Source organism: Podarcis cretensis, assembly GCF_951804945.1.
Source record: "Podarcis cretensis genome assembly, chromosome: 7".
NCBI lineage: Eukaryota > Metazoa > Chordata > Lepidosauria > Squamata > Lacertidae > Podarcis > Podarcis cretensis.
This window is the reverse complement of record NC_137176.1, coordinates 78,891,298-78,913,144: the sequence shown is the minus strand read 5'-3', so window position 1 is coordinate 78,913,144 and position 21,847 is coordinate 78,891,298. Positions and strand designations below refer to the sequence as shown.

The 21,847-nt window shown below is 45.8% G+C and overlaps 1 protein-coding gene and 1 long non-coding RNA gene across 2 annotated transcripts in view; both read left to right on the top strand.

Annotated features, from left to right (window-relative positions):
• Positions 1-21,847, top strand: part of LOC307220609 — a 484,995-nt gene that overhangs the window by 427,909 nt on the left and 35,239 nt on the right. The gene's annotated exons all lie outside the window — the stretch shown is intronic.
• Positions 14,604-21,847, top strand: part of HAS2 (hyaluronan synthase 2) — a 40,378-nt gene continuing 33,134 nt past the window's right edge. Inside the window, exon 1 of the mRNA XM_079984362.1 lies at positions 14,604-15,237. The gene's annotated coding sequence lies outside the window, so the exon portion shown is untranslated. The remainder of the gene's footprint in view (positions 15,238-21,847) is intronic.

Here is a 21,847-nt window from a genome sequence, read left to right as displayed (position 1 = left end):
TACACCTGTTCCACACAGTCACAAAAACAAAAATTAAAGCCGCAAAAACAAAAATGCAAATTAAATAGCAAAAACAGACAGACCTCAGCGTAACACTCAAAACAGAAGTGTGGCGCTCAAATCGGAAGCATACCACTCAAAATGGAGCACGTTCGGCTTCCAAAAAAAGTTCTCAAACTGGAACACTTACTTCTCGGTTTGCAGTGTTTGGGTTCCAAGTTGTTTGAGTACCAAGGCATTTGAGAACCAAGGTACCACTGCATTGAAACTTTGCTAAAGTCAACTGTTTTTAAAACAAATATGTCTATATACAAAAAATAAAAAATAAAAAGACACCTGCGAAGAATCCTGGGTACTGTGATTTGTTATGGTTCTGGGTGCTGTAGCCCTATCAGAGGTAAACTACACTTTCCAGGATTGTATGGTGGAAGCAAATTGAATTAAATATGCTTTAAATGTATGGTGCCTGTTGCCCTTTCATGATACCCAAAATCTGCTGCCTAAGGCAGCCACTTCCCCCTGCCTAATGATAGAGCCCACGCTGTTGGGAAATACTGTTTCAGGCAAACCACAGCTTTCTGTTTCCTGGTTACTGACTCAGAATAATCCAGAAGCGATGTCAGGTGTCGTGCCCTTCCTGGTTCCTGTGTATCTGTTCTTTTCTTTGCATGTGGAACGTACCACAATTTACTCCAGCTTCACCGCCGTGAAATGAGTTTAGCCCTTTGTTATATAAACTCTGAAAAGGGGAAATCGAAGGAACGGAGTATATATTGCTCCTATCTGTCCAGAAAAAACAACATTTTCTCCTTTAAAAATAACAATTTAGATTAAAATATTATGCTGGTAAAAAAAAGAAAAAAACGAGCTGAAGTTATTATTTTCTTTGACCGCTGGCCACAGCTGCAACCCACATTAAGCATTTCAAAATGAATGTTTAAGAGCTGGAATTGCTGGTCACAGTTTTGTTAAGTCATTTTAGATGATACAACCCACAGATTTGGATGTGCTGTCTACCAGCCCAACCCGCAACCCAGTTAAGCAGAATCTTTGCTGATTCCATTTCATTGAAGTCAACAGAGATATTTAAACTTAAACACACACATCCACCAACTTAAATGGGCCGTCGGTCAGGCTATTAGTACTGACCCAAATTCACATCCTGGAAAACTGAGAGCAACATTTTGTGAGGCTATCTCAGATGTGGCCTGTCTATTGCTTTTATAACTCAGCTCCATTTATTTGCTAGACTTGTGTGAACGGAAACAAGAGGTTTGGTGGATAGATCGCCATCATTTGAGGTTATAAAATTGGTCATCTAATCTGGAATTATTCTTTAAACGCAGCAGTACCAAACATGCACAGATGGATTTGAGATATCTTTCTGGCTGCTTGCGTTCCTTCCTCGTGTTTGTTTAACGTGATTAGCAGTTGTGCAAATTATAAATTTCTAGGTAATAACCTTTGGTTTACCAGAAACAGCAGCAATTATTGTAAAAAACACACACAAACCTGGCCACATTTCATAAAACGAGACAATGCTGTGTACATTGTCGAAGACACAGTCTTGGTGCCAGTAGAACAAGTTGGGCTGGCATGTTTTGAGAGATAGATTAATCATTATGCTAAGCATACCACAGAGTGGGGATCATTGCCCAATAGTTCCTGTTATTCCAGCGTAGATTTAATTCCTATTTTGCTTCCAGCTCCTCTAAAATTGCCCGAACACAGAAAATGGTGGCTGCTTCAGTAGTAGACCAAAAAGAACTGATCAGGTTCTTCTCAGCTGCTGGAAAAAAATCTGTAATACCTTAGTGATAAGTATGAGGTAAAGGGATCCCTGACCATTAGGTCCAGTCGTGACCGACTCTGGGGTTGCGGCGCTCTTCTCGCTTTATTGGCCGAGGGAGCCGGCATATAGCTTCCAGGTCATGTGGCCAGCATGACTAAGCTGCTTCAGGCGAACCAGAGCAGTGCACGGAAACGTTGTTTACCTTCCCGCCGGAGTGGTACCTATTTATCTACTTGCACTTTGACGTGCTTTTGAACTGCTAGGTTGGCAGGAGCAGGGACCGAGCAACAGGAGCTCACCCCATCGCGGGGATTCGAACCGCCGCCCTAGTCCTAGGCTCTGTGGTTTAACCCACAGTGCCACCCGCGTCCCTAGTGATAAGTATAAGGTAAAGGTAAAGGTACCCCTGCCCGTACGGGCCAGTCTTGCCAGACTCTAGGGTTGTGCGCTCATCTCACTCTATAGGCCGGGAGCCAGCGCTGTCCGCAGACACTTCCGGGTCACGTGGCCAGCGTGACAAGCTGCATCTGGCGAGCCAGCGCAGCACACGGAACGCCGTTTACCTTCCCGCTGGTAAGCGGTTCCTATTTATCTACTTGCACCCGGGGGTGTTTTTGAACTGCTAGGTTGGCAGGCGCTGGGACCGAACGACGGGAGTGCACCCCGTTGCGGGGATTCGAACCGCCGACCATACGATCAGCAAGTCCTAGGTGCTGAGGTTTTGCCCACAGCGCCACCCGCGTCCCTAGTGATAAGTATAAAGGTAAAGGTACCCCTGCCCGTACGGACCAGTCGTGTCTGACTCTAGGGTTGTGCGCTCATCTCACTTAAGAGGCCGGGAGCCAGCGCTGTCCGAAGACACTTCCGGGTCACGTGGCCAGCGTGACGAAGCTGCTCTGGCAAGCCAGCACCAGTGCAGCACATGGAAACGCCATTTACCTTCCCGCTATAAAGCGGTACCTATTTATCTACTTGCACTTAGGGGTGCTTTCGAACTGCTAGGTGGGCAGGAGCTGGGACCAAAAGACGGGAGCTCACCCCGCCGTGGGGATTTGAACCGCCGACCATATCATACGATCGGCAAGTCCTAGGCGCTGAGGTTTTACCCACAGCGCCACCTGCATCCCATAGTGATAAGTATACCATTCAATAAATCCAGGAGTATGTGTACACATTTACAATGGGGGAGAACACCATTTGTATCCTTGACTTCAAGCAGCAAAAAGTCTTGGATTGGTCCCAACCAGTGCTGTGAGTCACAGACTTGGAAGTGACCATGAGGATCATCTAGTAAAAGGTAAAAAGGCAAAGGAGCCCTGGATGATTAAGTCCAGTTAAAGGCAACTCTGGGGTTGCAGCGCTCGTCTCACTTTTAGGCAGAGGGAGCCGGCATTTGTCCACAGACAGCATTCCCGGGTGATGTGGCCAGCTTGACTGAACTGCTTCTGGCTCAGTGGAACATCGTGGTGGAAACCAGAGTGCACAGAAAAACCGTTTGCTTTCCCGCCACAGCAGTACCTACGGTATTTTCTTTTTTGGGGGGAGGGGGGGAAAACGGGGGGGGGGAGAATAAGGATGATGTATTTTTGATAAATTGTTATGTTGAAATTCCTAATATTTTTTTTAAAAAAAAAGATATATGTTTTTTCCAGACAAGAGGTCCTCCAAAGAACTAGCAAAATTCTGCTTCAGACATATTATATTATGCTAGGGTTTCACCCTCGACTCTCTAATAAATCCAGCAAAGTTCTGTGGAGGTGCACTTTCAGGAGTAATAGTGAGGTGTTCATTGCATAGATTATTATTATTATTATTATTATTATTATTATTATTACCCTTAATCCTGTGCATCCCCCACTCCCCATGCCACTATTTTGCATGGTTCTATGGAGGGATGTGGGTGGCGCACTGGCTTAAACCACAGAGCCTAGGACTTGCTGATCAGAAGGTCGGCAGTTCGAATCCCCGTGACGGGGTGAGCTCCCATTGCTCGGTCCCTGCTCCTGCCAACCTAGCAGTTCGAAAGCACATCAGAGTGCAAGTAGGTACCGCTCCGGCGGGAAGGTAAACGGCGTTTCCGTGCGCTGCTCTGGTTCGCCAGAAGCGGCTTAGTCATGCTGGCCACATGACCTGGAAGCTGTACGCCAGCTCCCTTGGCCAATAAAGCAAGATGAGCGCCGCAACCCCAGAGTCAGCCACGACTGGACCTAATGGTCAGGGGTCTCTTTATCTTTATGGATGGATTCTGGGGTTCTAATAAAACAAAATAAAAGTTGATCCCACTAATCTGCTGCCTGCCTATCCTTCTCCCTTTGGGTTGAGTGGGAAAGTGGGTTGAGTGGGGAGAAGCAGCAGTAAGTTAAACCACCCTATTTCAGAGCTCCCTAGATGTATTGCCTACCTCCCAAGTGGACTTCTAAATCAAAGGGGACGTTGTGATTAGATTAAGGCCCCAGAGTGACACAAGCTCTCCTTCAGTTTTGCTTTGAACTTTGGAGAGCTCCCAGGATGAAGCGCTGTTCAAAGAGGCTTCCTTCAGATGGATAAATAAGGGCAGGGTCAAATTACCACCTCATCTCGCCTGTGTCCTCCTCTCCTCCATCCAGTCACACGGCTCAGATTTCAGCAATTTCTTCCTTTCTCCTTTAAAACTCACAACAACAAAGGCAGAGGGATGCTACTGGTTTGGGAAAAACGACAGTGCTCAATGACCTGCAGTGGCAGTAAGTGAGAGAATTTTTTTAAAAACCCAATAAACGTTTGCCAGCATTGCACTCCGGGACTTTAATCCAACTAGTAGGTGCCAGTGAAACCAGTATAACATGAGTTAGCCACACACAACCAGTGCTTTTTCCCCCTTAAAAAATGTTTAGGAGTACTCTGATTTTGACTCAAGAAAATCACCATTTTAACCAGAGATTCTCAGAAGAATGGAGTAAATTTACAAACTATTTGAAAAGCAATTGTGATGAACAGATTACGCTAGTAGGGTTGCAAGAAGTTTTGTAAGGTGAATTATTTGCAATATTGCAAGAAAGACTATGAGGAGAATTATTAGTTAAGGATAACTAAATGTAATCTAGAAATTAGGAAATGCATAATAAGAGATAGTGAATGGAAAACCATCAGAGATGTTGACGGAAGTCTAAAATATTGGATAAGATGAGAAGTTATGTTGTATGACTGTTGAAATTGATATGTTTAAAAAAATGTATTAAAAAGAAGAAAATCACCATTTTAAACAGTAGTTCAAATCAGGGAAAATAAGTACAGTAAATGGACAAAAGTACAAAGATTCACAAATATTTTGGGGTGTGCGTACCCCTGCATCCCCCCAGAAAAAAGCACTGCACACAACTAATTCTTTACGTATGTGGCTTTGATTGCTGTAAAATTGCTTTGTTTCCATTCAGTATAAATATTGGAAATCTGAAAAAATACGATTTAAGAACCCTAAATGATAGTGGAGAGCTAGCAAGAGTCTTGCAGTTGACCACTCGCAATTAGCACCTAAAAAGCAGTCAGAGCAGACATGTGCAGATTTTATGCAAATACACACCCTCTTTTGTCTTCTCCCCGCCGCCCCCCCATGCAATCCTTCCTTTTTCCCCCTCCACTGGTAAGTCGTCCCCCTATAAACAAAACTGCATAAACATTTTGCTCCCTTCGTTCTCCAGTCATAACTGATGGGTGTCTGCAGAGCAATTAGCAACACTTTCATCATTTTGGTTTCTCCCACTTAATGGGGGAGGGGGAGTGATAATGAGTTTGAGGATTCCCCAAAGAGGACTCAGAAGATAAGAGAAAGAAAGGGTCCTTTGGAGAGATGAGTCTTTCCTGCTGTGGCCAGCTCAAGAGGCCCACACAGGCATCCCAGGCAGATGAAGATTGACTGCTTTCTGGAAAGAGGGGCAAGAACAAGCAGGAAGTTGCGTCTGAGCAGACTTGGCAGGTCAGGAAGAGGCCACACACGAACAGAGTGTGCTAAAATAATAAAAAAAAGGGGGTCACAACACTGATTTGCTGGAACTGAAGAATAACTTCTGTTGTCAAACCCAGTCCATCTGTCCCAGCGGACAGGGTCTTTCCTGACACCGCCGTTCTCTACAAGCCGTGGCTTGAAACAGCCAAATTCCTGCCCTGAAAGAAGTGTTCCTTTTGTGGGGGAACCACTGTTTGATAGCGATCACATTGTTACCCAGAACTGCTGCTAAATGGCCGTTCCGCTTTCCCAGCCGGCACGCCTGTTTGTGGCAGGTATTTTATGCCCATTTCACAGACTACATGGAAACCAACTGAGGGTTGCCATCGAATGGAAGCAGCCGTTCCAGTTCAAGCAGCAGGGAGAGAGGTTTCACGTCACTTAAAAAACCTGCCTTTCCATAGAGTCTGTCCACACGATATTTATTTATTTATAGACCACCTTTATCTTCCAGGAATCCCAAGGTGGCTGAAATGGTTTTCCTCCTCCCCATCTCATCCTCACAGCAACCCTGTGAGGTGGGTTAGGCTAAGAGATGGTGACTGGCCTGAGGTCACCTAGTGAGCATCATGGCTAAGTGGGAATTTGAACCCTGCTCTCCCAAGTCCTAGTCCAACATTTTAACCAATACGCCACACTGGCTCAAAACTGTGAATTTTTGAGTGATTGAGTGATAATAAATTAAGGGGTGCCCCATGGGTGTAGAAACTAACTCTAAATATTTGCGCAGGTTTGATATTACCGTTGCAAAGAAGGGAGAGCCTCAAGGTCCATAAATAGCAACACCCTAGTGGTCCCGGACCCTAAGGAAGTTAGATTAGCTTCAACCAGAGCCAGGGCCTTTTCAACTCTGGCTCCGGCCTGGTGGAACGCTCTGCCTCATGAGACCATGGCCCTGCAGGATCTGATTTCTTTCCGCAGGGCCTGTAAGACAGAGTTTTCCACCTGGCCTTTGGCTTGGAGCCAATTTGATTCCCTCCCTCCCTCTCTTTCTTTTTTCTTTCCCTTCTCCTCCTGCGATGAGGCTACATTTTAATATTTTAATGTTTCAATATTTTAATGTTGTATTTTAATTTTGTTTTTGTTTTTTAAGTTGTAATCATTCAACTTGTTTTTATTATTGCTTGTAAGCCGCTCTTAGCCCGGCCTTGGCTGGAGAGGGCGGAGTATAAATAAAAATTATTATTATTATTATTATTATTATCATCATCATCATCATCATCAACATCTTGAGGGACATCCTAGCATTTACCCAACAAACTCATCTGGAGTCTCTTCTCATGATACATCAGATAAGTTCTTCTACTGTCTCTTTGAGTGATAGGTTCAACCCTGCCCTATTGGTTGGGTTGGTATGCTGGGGGACGTGGGTGGCGCTGTGGTCTAAACCACTGAGCCTCCTGGGCTTGCCGATCAGAAGGTCAGCGGTTCAAGTCCCCACAACAGGGTGACCTCCCATTGCTCTGTCCCAGCTCCTGCCAACCTAACAGTTCGAAAGCACACCAGTGTAAGTAGATAAATAGGTACCGCTGCGGCGGGAAGAAAAGCAGTATTTTCATGTGCTCTGGTTTCCGTCAAGGTGTTCTGTTGCGTAAGAGGCGGTTTAGTCACGCTGGTCACATGACCCAGAAAGCTGTCTGTGGACAAACGCCGGCTCCCTCGGCCTGAAAGTGAGATGCACGCTGCAACCCCATAGTTGCCTTTGACTGGACTTAATCATCCAGGGGTCCTTTACCTTTTTTACCTTTACCACCTCTGCCACCCATGTGGGAACAACCTATTAAACTGGGCCTCCTAAAACACACACACTATGTAAACTTCATTTCATAAAATTTATGCACTGCTTAATTGCAAAAAAAAAAAAAAGTCCCAAAGGCTTTACAGAAAGAAGACATAGACATTTCCCCCATGTGCTATTGCCTAGCCTTCAAATATCCATAATGACTTCTTTTTTGGGGGGGGACGCGGGTGGCGCTGTGGGTTAAACCACAGAGCCTAGGACTTGCCGATCAAAAGGTCGGCGGTTCGAATCCCCACAACAGGGTGAGCTCCCGTTGCTCGGTCCCTGCTCCTGCCAACCTAGCAGTTTGAAAGCACGTCAAACTGCAAGTAGATAAATAGGTACCGCTCTGGCGGGAAGGTAAACGGCGTTTCTGTGTGCTGCTCTGGTTCACCAGAAGCAGCTTAGTCATGGTGGCCACATGACCCGGAAGCTGTACGCTGGCTCCCTCGGCCAATAAAGTGAGATGAGCGCCGCAACCCCAGAGTAGGTCATGACTGGACCTAATGGTCAGGGGTCCCTTTACCTTTACATTGGTCTGGAAGAATTGTTATCTGAGACAGGAGCACCATTTTTACATTATCAGTATAGGTTTAATTCTTGTGCCAGGTAAAATATTTACATTAACACACAAACTGAGGCCAATTTTATTTTTGAATGTACACAAAGGCCAGAAAAGTAAAGACACCATTTATCACACCCGGTTAGAAATTCAATCAGTACCTGCAAATTAGCTGTGCAGATACACACTGATTGCAGGCAAATGCCTTAGGCTATGAAGACAATGATAGTATCAAACTTCAGCAGAGATAACTCTTAATCCGTAAATGAGTTTTGATAAAGCCACAGTGATTGCCTGGAATTGGCTGCTTTTCCACAAATTAAAAAAACTTCATCTTCAGAAGTCATAGTCTTGTTAGTACTTCTGCTATTAAATGCATGCATTTCTCTCATCCTCTTACTACCTGTCTAGCTGTCTTAGAGCAGTACGTCAAGCTATGTGAGTCTAACCCAAACACCACAGTTTGTTTTTGGTTTGAGCTTTCGTGTGCATGCACACTTCTTCAGATACACTGAAATAGAAGTCACTAGACCCTTATATATAGTGGGAGGGTTAGGTGGGGTTTTTGTTTTTCTTTTTTTAAATAATATTTATTAAAGTTTTGAAAGTTACAGAAAGAAAAAAGAGAAAGAATTAAACATAACAAAACCATACAATACAATACAAAGACAAAAATATTACATATACATAACAAAAATAAAACAAAAACAATTTTAAAAAAGAAAGGAAAAAAACACATCCAATACTTTCAATGTTATTAACTTTCTTTTACTTGTTTCAGCAACCTCCTCACACCTCCCTTTTTATGTATTCCACTTTGATTAATTGTTTCAGCAAATCCTTTCCATCTTCCTCAATTTTCTGTCCTATCATTTAACTTAACAAATTCTAACATTATTTTTTTCCTTTAATCCAATTACAATCTATTGTACTTAATTCTTTATAACATTTCTGCTAAAGCCATGCAACTTCATTCCAACATCTTTCTAACATTCCTTAATTTTACTATATTTCTGTAGATAATCTTTAAATTTCTTCCAATCTTCTTCCACCGACTCTTCTCCCTGGTCTCGGATTCTGCCAGTCATTTCTGCCAGTTTCATGAAGTCCATCACCTTCATCTACCATTCTTCCTGGGTGGGTAGATCTTGGGTTAGGTGGGGTTTTTCTCAGGAGGAGAACACTTCAATCTCCCAGGACATTCAATACAGGATCTCAAAGCAGCTGTCTTATTACAAAAGAATTTCAGAAACAGACTTGAAAGAGAAGTTGCTGAATTACAACTTATCACTAAACTGAAAACTATAGAGAGACCTGGTCTTAATAGAGATATTGGATTCATGTCTCATTACATATGCTAATCATCTGCATACTATCCCTTGCTTTTTCCTGTAGGGCTAATTGCAGTCGTTAACAGTCATAGAATCATAGAATTGGAAGAGACCACAAGGGCCATCGAGTCCAACCCCCTGCCAAGCAGGAAACAGTCGTCAACAGGTTTACCATACCCATTGAGCCAATCATCCATCTCCTACTACCCTCCGGAGAAAAACCCTACCCCACCCTCCCACTACACACACACACACACACACACACATAAGGGTCTGGTGACTTCTGTTTTAGTGTATCTGAAGAAGTGTGCATACACACAAAAGCTTATACCAAGAACAAACTTAATTGGTCTCTAAGGTGCTACTGGACAATTTTTTAAATTTTTTAAAAAATATTTCAACTGCGTCAGACCAACACGGCTACCTACCTGAATCTACAAACACCACAATGACTCAAAGGATCATTAGAGCCAAGTCTTGCTCTTCATCCCCTTTAGTGACAAAGCCCAAACATATGTAATTTCATCCTGTAGCCCATATTCCGCACCAAATTTATTTATGTACACACACATAGCGTGTGATATAAACTTTTCAGGTGGAGGTGTTTACACAGAAATATTAAAGCATTAAGCATTAACAAAAGCTACTTCCGCTTTTCGGAAAGCTGTTTATACTTTTGGACCCCTTCCAACTCTACAGTTCTATGATTCAATCAGAAATATCAAAATAGGAAAATACCAGGCCACGTTCAGTGTGTTATTATTGGTACAGAGAACCCTTAACAGGTTGGGAACAGTTTACTTATGGCATCACATTATTACTCCATCCATGCCCATTCAAATGCTTGATCTGCAGAACTGGGAAAGGTGCATATAATACTTCCACACTTGTAAAAAACTGAACTTCCAGTGTAGCAGCACCTACAATTTGAAACTCTGCTTACAGATAGGTGCCTTTGCTATACTCTTTCTGGTGTCTGCTTAAAATATTTTTGTTCAGGCAAGCCTTTCCAGACAGATGTTGATAAGTTTACATCTCTTGTACTGTTAATTTTAATCATTTAAAATGTTTTAAATCGCTTTTTAAGTGGTACATAAATTTCATGATATAAGCCCAAGCAGTTCAATTAAATCAAATGTTTGGAGGGTTATTTGCTTGGTCTGTCAGAATCAGACTGGCCTTTATCAAATTCTTTTTGTATATCTCCTTTCCCTTTGGCACCTTAAGATGAGCATCTTGAATAGATTAGCTCTTCCGAGCTCATAATCAAATAGGTTAGCATATCAACTCTTCCTAGAGGAGTCAGATAAGGCCAAATGCATAGGAGCATTTTCTGACAGATCACATCAGATTATAGTAAACAGGAGAGGACTTTGACAACTTCTATTAGCATAAGCTGGTCGTTGGCAACTCAGACAAGAAGTTCCATCTGGCATAATGCAAGGATTCCTCTTTGTGGAAGATAGTACAGTGTGAACTAAGACTTCTCAGTAGAGATTAAATTAACTGGAGCACAACATAGCAGAGGGAGGGATTTACATATGCACCAATGTCTCCCATGAATATTTGCAGGAATCAAAAGTGTCAGTTCGTGCAACAGCCTCAGTGCAGAACTGATGCTGACTGATCAATTAACTTCACAACCACAGATTTATTTTTTTTAAAGCCCTTTCCTTTAAAAGCAGTCAGTTGCCAAAAGCTTGTCAGAATATGACAGTCAATCATGACTTACATCAGTCACTCAATCATATTATATAAATGTGGCAGCATTAATGACGTTATCTGCTGACTTGGTTCAGCAGACAATTGATTTTGACTTGCATTCCAGTCTCACTTGTTCCAGCCTCAACTGTTCCAACTTGGCCTTATGGCATTGGGCAAGCCCCTGTCTTTCAGCCATCTGTAAAATGGGCACAATATTGCAGAGTAATATAAGTTTTCCCAGTAGTGATGTATGGAAGTGAGAGCTGGACCATAAAGATGGCTGATCGCCGAAGAATTGATGCTTTTGAGTTATGGTGCTGGAGGAGACTCTTGAGAGTCCCATGGACTGCAAGAAGAACAAATCTATCCATTCTGAAGGAAATCAGCCCTGAGTGCTCACTGGAAGGACAGATCCTGAAGCTGAGGCTCCAATACTTTGGCCACCACATGAGAAGAGAAGACTCCCTGGGCAATGTCTGGGCAGAATTCAGAATTCAGAAAATGACAGTCAGGAAAAACCAGACATACGGCAACCCATGTTATCAGTGTCGTCTTTGCCGATTTCCCATTAAAATAACTCGAAAACGTCACTGTTTGAAATATGGCAACCCTTAAGTACATAAGGGGCGAGAACAGATGTGGCTGGTGAAGATTTGTAGCCTGAGGAGAGTTTTGAGAGCCAGCCAAGAGAGAACTGGAGGGCCAAATTCAGACCCTAGGGCTGAGCTTTGGCAGACCTGGTCTAGAGACTAGAACCTGCCATGGCTGCAGAACCTTTATGAAAGGGTTGCGCAGAAAGGCAAAGAAAGAGTTGCATAGAAAGGCATAGGATTTTGCCAGCTTTTGGCTTCTGCTGCCACTGCAGCCCCACGGCCAGGTGGTTGGGGAAGGAGGCGTGAATGTCACATGCTGATTTGATTCTTCGGCTGAAAGTTTCCTGCATCCTTCCTCGGGTTTAGCTTTCTCTGGACATCCAGCAGATGTCCAGGAAGCAAACTGCTCGCTCAGGATTCTATCTGAAGCAGATTATGGGGAGTTTGCCCACATACTAATAAGGGGAAATGTCAGGGAAGACAATCCGCATGCCTGTTTAACAGAACCAGATGCTCAATGAATGGGAACTGTCAAGAGAAGCCATTCTGACGCATTACAGCTAGCTGGCGTTTTTCTGCCATTCAACCTCAGGGGAGGCAGATTGATACAAGCTTTTCACTGGGGTCCATGTGCATATATTTGCAAAAAATATTAGAAATCATATGACCTTTGGCAAGACCAGTGGAACCGCAAGGCTTATAATTTTCTAAACAGTGCCACCTGGTGGCGGTCAGTTTTCTTGAAAGTCTGTTGCAGGGAAAATGCAGAGCGATCACCCCCCACAAATAATGTTTAATATATATATATATATATATATATATATATATATATATATATATATGAAATAGTACCATGAATTGACAGGAATTTAGTAGTCATTATTTCTGTACACCAGCAGAGTAAAGGGGGGCACTGACTGATCACAGCAGTTCCATTTCTCTCAGCTGACAATACTGATGTAAGCAAGCAGAAGGCAGCAGCAAAATTGGTAACAGGACTGATCTAATTCCCCATTCATTTCATTAAGTGTATTGGGCACAGTTGTGTAGACGGGCAGGATATAAATATAAGCAATCAATCATCGTTGTCTGGGGTGGGGGGAATGTTGCAATGTGTAGGGCTCCCTGTTCAGGATTCTACGGTCTCCATTTCCTTTCTTATCTTTTTCATCCTGTTCATCCATCTGTGGGTCACAGAGCACGCTGTGTTTCAATGGGCTACTTTTTTGGGTTTACTCCCTTAGGATTCATTCCCACGAAAGAGGGGGGTTTGTGTGTATGGCGCTGTGGCTTAAAACACAGAGCCTAGGGCTTGCCGACCAGAAGGTCGGTGGTTCGAATCCCTGCGACAGGGTGAGCTCCCGTTGCTCAGTCCCTGCTCCTGCCAACCTAGCAGTTCAAAAGCACGCCAGTGCAAGTAGATAAATAGGTACCGCTCCGGCGGGAAGGTAAACGGCATTTCTGTGTGCTGCTCTGCTTCGCCAGAAGCGGCTTAGTCATGTTGGCCACATGACCCGGAAGCTGTATGCCGGCTGCCTCGGCCAATAAAGTGAGATCCGCAACCCCAGAGTCAGTCACGACTGGACCTAATGGTCAGGGGTCCCTTTACCTTTACCTTTTTCATCTCCAAACCTCAGGACTCACCCAAACCTGCCAACACCTCTCAGTTGTGTGTGAGTGGTCCTGTTTTGGCACTCACACCCAGAACATGAGAACTAAAGGGGATGATCGATGTCGGGAGTGGGTAAACTGTGGTCCTCCAACTGTTGGTGGACTTCTAGTGTCATCAGCCCCAGCCAGCATGGCCTAAAGGTGAGGGCCGATGGGAGCTGGAGTCCAGCAACATCTCTCGTTCCACAGGTTCTCACCTCACCTGAACTAAAGGAAGAAATGGAGAGGTTCTGGTTCAGATCTAGTCGTGCACATTTAGTCATGAACCACACAACTCACGACTAACACAATGGGGTGTGTGCATTCACCTACTCCTCTCCATCAAAAAGCCAGTCAGTGTAGTGGGCTTCAAATGAACATGATGGCACTGCCATGTTTCTGCATATCAAGATGTTCCCAACAGCTGCCTGCACAGAAAAGCCCACTTTTGCATATGGATCTTCCTGGCTGGATTGGGACCAGAGCTTCTGATGCAAAGATGATTTCAAAGACTGTTTCGGGTTGTCATCCCCTCCCCCTTCTTCCAGCCTTGCTCTCCAAAGCCAGGCTCGTTGGTGAATGGGTTTATTTCTCATTTCGCCTGGAGTCCCTTCCAACCATATCCCTTATTATCTCGCAAAGCTGGGCTGGATCAAGGAAGCAAAGCCAGCTTGTGTAAAGCAATTCCAATGAATTAAGTAATCATCAGAGAAGCAATCCCTCCAGCCCGCTTCCTTAGAAGAGAAGGAGGGGGAAAATATGAAACCTGGATTTTTTAAAATATATATATTTTTTTTAAAAAAAATGCAATGTGCACCAGAAATCATTTACTACCCAAAACATACAATACGATTCCGGGAGGTGAAATGAGTGGCGGAATGGAGGGATTTCAAAAGCCCAACTCCCCTCTCCCCACCCCTTCTAACACGAAGAGGAAATCAGGTGGTAGTAACACATGTGTATTGTATTTCTCTCTCTTTTTGCAATTTCTGTTTGCAATTAATTTAATTGAATTCACTCGAGTTTAAACTGGTCCTGTTGAATGGGCAGTTCTCTCCCTCTTCTCTCTCGCTCTCCCCCCCCTCCAACTTACAGGAGTTCCCTCCCTCTCTCCCTCCTTCCTCCTCCTCTCCCCCCCCCCACCCTTTCCACCCTATTAAAACAACCTCCAAGCCTTCACTGGTTTAAAAAAAAAAAAAGGAGAAAGCGAGAGAGACCCCTTAACTTGGAGCAGGCAGAATCTCAGCAGCCAAGGGGAGGCAGGAAAAAGAAGACGGGAGAGAGAGAGAGAAAGAGGCAAGAGACGTCTGGAAAATATTATCCACCCGCTACTTCCAACTGCTGAGGCTGCTTGCTGCTGCTACGCCGCCGCCGCCGCCGAGCCTGAGATAGAAGTTCCATTCAGCCCGGACCAAAGAGAGAGAGTGAGACTTTTTCCCCCCTCCTTCCCTCTTTTGCCTGTTGATGCTGCGCCGCCTTCAACTTTTCTTAGCAACTTCTGCGGCGGGCGCCTGGACTCTCCACCGCCAGGAACAAGCCCACCGTCTCCATCTCTCTGGAGGGAAAAAATAAGGAAGGGGCAAGGAAATTTGAAAAAAAAAAAAGGCCAGAAACTTGATTTTTTTTAGGGAACTGGGATCCAGGTGGGGGAGAAAAGATCCCCCTTCTGCTCCCGGTTTTCTTCCCCATGGTTTGCAGGCCGTTGGGATCCAGCCCCTCCAAACACCCTCCCGAAAGCGTGAGTTGATCTATTACCTCAATCTGGGGGGAGAGGGCTTCCAGGTCTCCGCACCGCGCCGACGACCTCTTTGTAGATCTTGGATGAGCAGAGAAGAACTGCAAGGTGAGTGAGGGTTGCTTTTTTATATATATACAAATTGGCAATTTTATTTCTGTTTAGGTTTCTTGCAAGAAATCGGGTGGGGGGGATTTAGGGGTGATTTATTTTTAAATAAGAGGCGGACATTGCTTTCGAGGAGGGGGACAGAGAAATTTGTGGAGCGCCATCGAGGGAACTCTTTGCGCGCTTGTGCCTTTTAAACCGATGGGAACGCAGGTCTCTGCCCCGAGGAACAGCCTAATTTAATTGCCATTGCTGTTGATCACCTGAAGCGTCTTTCAGATAATGCTGTGCATCTCTTTACTGCATCCTGTTTTGGGGAAGCTAAATTTAACACCTAGGCTACCGTGGGCGCGTCTTCAGGGCTCAGGACACGATCCTGCCAAGGTCAACCGCGTTTTAAGGCTGCAATCCTGCGCGTACTTACTTGGGAGCAAAGCCCGTGTGGGCCTAAGCATGGTTAGGTTTTTTTGGGGGGTGCGCTTCTCTTCTACCGGGGGAAAATGGTACTGGGAGGTGTTCACCTTTGGCCGGATCTGGCCCGTTTTCTTTATCCTGGTCTATAAATCGTTTACCAACCCCGACTCCTCCGAATTCTGCAAATGCATTGAAGATCGAGGATCGAGCGCTAGGGTTTTGTGGCAGAAGAGAACTTACTCGCGAGTAAACCCCATTGGAAGGGGCTTGTGCAGTAGTACATGCATCTAGGTCCTCCTAGGGTTTGGTCTCTTCTCTCAGTTCCATGATAATTGTGGGAACATCCGTAAAATCAATGGAGGGAAATCAGTAAGCTTACTCGCAAGTAACTGGTGGGGGGGGGCGTGCCTTGTACGCCTAAGTAAAGGAATAGTTTTTCCCTCTCGGCTTGCAAGAAATATATATATATAAAATCACACGTATGAACACACCTATGTAAGCTATAAAAGGTTCTTGGGAGATTTGGAGACATTGATCTGGTTCCAAAATATCAAAGGAGCGAGTCTATTCCGGAAGGCGGGTCTGCTTTTCCCTTCTCTCTCTTTTTGGACTGCATACACTGTAGCTATTTAGACACTTGTAAAAACATGAAACGTGACTTTGCCACGCCCTCCCCTCCCTTCCCGGTTTCAAACGGGTGGAAGAGAGTGGAGAAGGAACCTGGGAAGGAGCAGAAGGCGAGAGGGGGAGGGGTGTGGGTGTCAGATTCCCGGTGATTTATTTATTTATTTTTTAAGGAAGGGGGGAGAGGATGTCTCAACAACCTACAAGCCGAGCCAGAATCGGCCAATAAATTTGACTGGCGCGAGAAAGGAGCTGCTCCGCAACGCTTCCACCTACGGAACGCGCTGCCACAAGATGGGAGGGTAGCTGGGGTGCGCTCTTGGCTTCTTTCGTTTTTTCTTTTTCTGAAAGACGCATTGATGGGAGCTACAGATCTGTCAAGGCAAAGGCTGTGAAAGGAAGGAGCCGTGTTCAAATGTAATCTGAATAGCCAGATGCTGCGGTGGTGGGGAGGAACATCTGGCTATTGACGCCCCCCCCCGCCAGCGACCATGGCCAGATCTGCTGGGAGTTGGGAGTCCAGCAACATCTGGAGAGCCGGTCTCCCCCTCCCCTCTCTGGAAGAAACATCTGTCTGCTCGGTGTTAGGAAAGGGGTGTGTCTGGTTTGGTGAACCCTTTTTGCAAGACGTTTCGAAATGCTTCGGGGGGGGGAGGGGAGGGAAGCAGAGATAGATACCCACCCTATATTAACACGTGGGCACACTGACTCCTCCACCCCACCCTCAAGATCTGCCAGTGCCTATTTACTCCGGCCTTAAGCCTCGCTGGCTTCAAAGCCCCTTACTCCCAGGTTGTCTATGCGTAGGATCGCTGTCGCAGCTGGGCGCCGTTTTACTGGAGAGAGGAGCAATGCAACTCCTCGACTCCAGGCCTTGCAAGGCTCAGTGCTTTGCTACCCAAGTGCGGTGTGTGGTCGTGGATCGGGGCGAGGGTTTTGCTTTGTTTTTTTTCCGGGTGGGCAGGGTTGAGATCCTTTGCCTTGGAGGATGGGGCGCGCCGGCAGACGAGGGAAATAGAAGGACGTGGCATCGGCTCCGGAGCCACGCGCGTGCAGACAGGGGCCGATCCGATCCGCTCTCCCCCCATCCGTGGGGCAGGACAAAGGGAGCCCGGCTTGAGAGGAGGCTGCGCTGGCCCCGGCTTGGCAACCGCCTGCCGGGCTCCAAGATGCCTATCTCCTCTCTCTCCATGCCCTGGATAGAAGCCACCTCATTGTTTCGTTCCCACTGCTTTTTTCACTTTTTATTGCTCCGGATTCAGCAGCCTTTCTTCCCTCGTGGGAAGGCGCAGCGAGTTTAAAAGCAGGGTCCTTTTTGCAAAAGACCACATGCAAGAGAGTCTGGTTGCAAAAGGTTTCGACAGGGCGCAGCTGGAGTGGTTCAATTATGGGGAGGCGGGGAGAAGAGACCGTGGTTATGGGCCAGAGTCCAGAGAGGCGACCCACACGTGTGCAGCATTCGCCCCTCAGCGCATGAAAACAAGCCCCGGCCTCCCTGCAGCCCAGCGCCCCCTTGCAAGGCAGGGGAGAGGCGTCTGGGGCCCCGGCCGCCTTCCCTTTTTGCAGAGCGAGCAAAAAAGAAGAAGAGCGAGGTCGCTCAGCAAAAAGCCCCGCAGACTTTTATTGCAGGCTGGGAACCCACGTGGCAGCAGGCAAGACCCGAGATGCAGGGAATGCCGACGATGAGGTCACTGTGTGGGAGGGTCCGCCTCCTCCTTTATGACGTGGCGCCGCACCCTCTCCTGATTGGCCCCGGCGATCTGGAAGGGGTTCCCCCGGTCGATCCGTGAGACAAGCATGAGGGAAGTGGGGACTTTTTCTACAGCTGGCGCCTCTGAGAGGGAAGAGAAAAAGGAGACGTTTCAAGGGGGTTCTTGGCATAAGGAGCTCCTTTCGACTTCCCAGCCCTGCCTAGAGAGTCGGGGGTGGAACCTGGGATCTTCTGTTCTCCCACGGAGCTCAAACTCTCTCCCCCCTTTATTATTATTTCAGAATAAAAAATTGAGCCACAGCAGATGTGGAAATGGATTGGAAAACAAAAAAGAAATACGTTGTGGGGGACGGGGACTCCTAGAAGTACTTAATTTACAAAATAGAACATCCAGAAAGTATAAAATCAAGTATAAAGGTATTAAATCAGCATCTGCGTAAGGATATGTTCCCAAATTATAACTATAAATGAGTCTCTTACATATGTACGTTAAGTATTATAGGATGATTAGGGCTGCCATACATCTGGGATTTCATTTTTTTTTTAAATTTTATTAAGATTTTTTAATACAATACATAAGAATAAACAGTATAACATATATCTCAGCATAGTTTCACCACTTCTTTGGACTTCCTCTCATCTCCCGCTCCTACCTTCATTCCAATAAAATTTGCCAGCCAAAAAAAGGGTTGCAGTTTTTTTAAAAAAGGGACATGGACTTCCGGGTTTGACGTGGTTGTAATCCAAAATGGTTGCAAACCAAGGTACCACTATACAATACTCAATAACCATTTTAGTAAACGTGTTTCATATACAAAAGGAAAATAAGCGGGGGTGGGGGGTGGGGAAGAGTGACCCCACTCCCAAATAAAATGATTATTTTAGATTTTAACCATTCAAAACAGGTGTGGGGAATCGGTGGCCCTTCATATGTTGTTGGATTCTAGCTCTCAGTATTGTTGGCCAGCATGGCCAGTGGTCAGGTAGGCGGGAGTCAAAGGTGCCAGCTTTTCCAGATGATTGAGGGACCTGACATAAGTCTTAGGGAGCCAGGGGGTGGAGCCAAGCGCCCTCTGGAAATTAAAGAGGCCTGGCCCCAGCCTCCTCAAAAAATGCATTGGGGTTGGGGCCAAAACTGCCTTGGCCCCTAGGGGTCTGCCCTCAGTGATGGGAGTTCAACATCTGGAAGGTCACAGATGCCCCACCCTAGATTTGTGGGCTTTGTTTGTATGAACAGAACTTGGGGTTTGAGGTGATGGGAAGGGACCCTGTGTGATGTTAACATATGAGAGTGCTGGAGGTGAAATAGTTAAACAGGTTGCCCAGTCAGGACCCAGGGGGGTGGAGTCAGTGGGAGTATAAAACCAGTTCTGGGAGGGGCAAAGGGAGAAGTTCATTGGGAGTTGGGTGGGTGGTTGGAGTGGGGGTGAATTGGGATAGAGTCTGTGGGTAGGTTGAGTTAGTGTAGCGAAATAGGCTGAGTCAGGAACAGTTAGGAGCTAGCAAGACAAGTAAATATCTGAGAGGTGGTTTAGTGAGTGAGAGCAGGTAGCGGAAGTTATAGGTCTGGATAGGCAGCCCATGAATGTAATTGACCAGTACGGTTTATGAAACCACACGCTTGTTAAACTGCAATGAATAACAAAAGTTTCTTTCAATTTAACCCTGACTGGACTCAGTATTTTACCAGGTAGGGCCTGGGTGGTGGCAGTGAGAAATAAAGTGGTGGCACAGGGATCAATAGACGGTGAAATGTCCGGGGACCCTGTGTTATTGCCGCACCCTTCTTCCAGGGACACAATACAGTGGTATCTCTGGTTGCGAACGGGATCAGTTCCGGAGGCCCGTTCGCAACATGAGCAGAATGCAACCCGAGTCTGCGTGGATCACGATTCGCTGCTTCTGCGCATGCGCGTGACGTCATTTTGCACGTCTGCGCATGCGCGAGCGGCAAAACCTGGAAGTAACCCTTTCCGGTACTTTGGGTCACCGTGTGACACAACCTGAAAATGCTCAACCTGAAGCAAACGTAACATGAGGTATGACTATAATTGCACTCCTTCCTCTTGTCCCAGGTTGACGAACAAAGCAAAGGCATTGCGGTTGGTAGCACAGAACAATGGAAACAAATAATTGGCTGTATCAAAAGTCCTTGCATCCAGCATGTGTGCTCAGATCCTTTGAAGAAACCAAGGACCCGAGCACACATACTGGAAGTAAGCTTCATTCAAATCAATGGGATAATGCTGAACAAAGATGCTTAGGATCAGGGTATTAGAGAGAAATAACTTTCTCGAGGCCACAAGAAATCCATAAGTAGATTAGTCTCCAGCCTTGAAGGCCGACTGGACCTCATTGGCTCACCACTCTTTGAAATAGTGTGTAACTGACAAGCCACATATATTATCCCCAGTGGTTTCTAGTTTCCACACATCTTTAAGTAATAGCTATCAGCAGGAGCAGAAAATAAAACCTACCACCACCCAGCAGTCTGCACAGGGAACAGGACAATGAGACAGCTTTGAAACTTGAGACTTGGCCTTTTCAGTTCTCTTCCAACCCACTGAAATGAGATGCATCAATTTGCAAGCCAGCGGAGGCTGCAGTCCAACACAGGCATGCAAAGGAATGAGCCTCCTTGAATTCAGTGGGACTTTCTTCTGAGGAAATCTGCACAGGCACAAGCTATCCCTGGGAAGTCTGTTCTACTGAAATAGATGAGGCTTGCTCTGCTGCAAAATCCAGTTAAGTGATTAGAGAACTGAAACTTGAGGCTCGTTTAGCTTCTGATGGTTCAAAATATAATTGCTGCTGATTAATCCAAGGACAGCAGTGCTCCTCCTGCTTTGCGCTGTATCAAGACCTGTATGCTGGGATGGTAAATAAACCCATACATAAGAAGAACAAGGGACACGGGTGGCGCTGTGGGCTAAACCACAGAGCCTAGGACTTGCCGATCAGAAGGTCGGCGGTTCGAGTACCCGTGACGTGGTGAGCTCCCGTTGCTCGGTCCCTGCTCCTGCCAACCTAGCAGTTCAAAAGCACGTCAAAGTGCAAGTAGGTAACTAGGTGCCGCTCCGGCGGGAAGGTAAACGGTGTTTCCGTGCGCTGCTCTGGTTCGCCAGAAGTGGCTTACTCATGCTGGCCACATGACCCAGAAGCTGTACTGTACGCTGGCTCTCTTGGCTAATAAAGCAAGATGAATGCCGCAACCCCAGAGGCGGTCACAACTGGACCTAATGGTCAGGGGTCCCTTTACCTTTAGGACTGTTCTCCAGCATATTTTTACAGCAGGAAAAACCAGTGATGCCTTCACCCTTAGTTGCATTTGTCCTGTGTGACATGATCATGTGACATGAACATATCAGCAGGCTTGAGGAAACCCCAAGGTTTGCAGAAGTATGACAAATCTATAGAAAGGGGAAATTCCAAAAACAGCTCAATGATGAGGACTAAGAGTATATGCACGCTATACCTTCTAAAGCATATTTGAAACAAGTTCTTTGCCTCCAAGAATTCTGGGCACTGTCGTTTGCCCCTCACAGTTACACTCCTCACGAACCTGAACAAACTACAGTGCCTAGAATTCTTTGAGGGAAAGAATGTGCCTTGAAGGTGCTTTGAAGGCTACAGTGGTACCTTGGGTTAAGAACTTAATTTGTTCTGGAGGTCCATTCTTAACCTGAAACTGTTCTTAACCTGAGGTGCCACTTTAGCTAATGTGTCCTCCTGCTGCTGCTGCACCACTGCCACATGATTTCTGTTCTCATCCTGAAGCAAAGTTCTTAACCCGGGGTATTATTTCTGGGTTAGTGAAGTCTCCAGTCTGAAGCGTCTGTACCCCGAGGTACCACTGTGAAA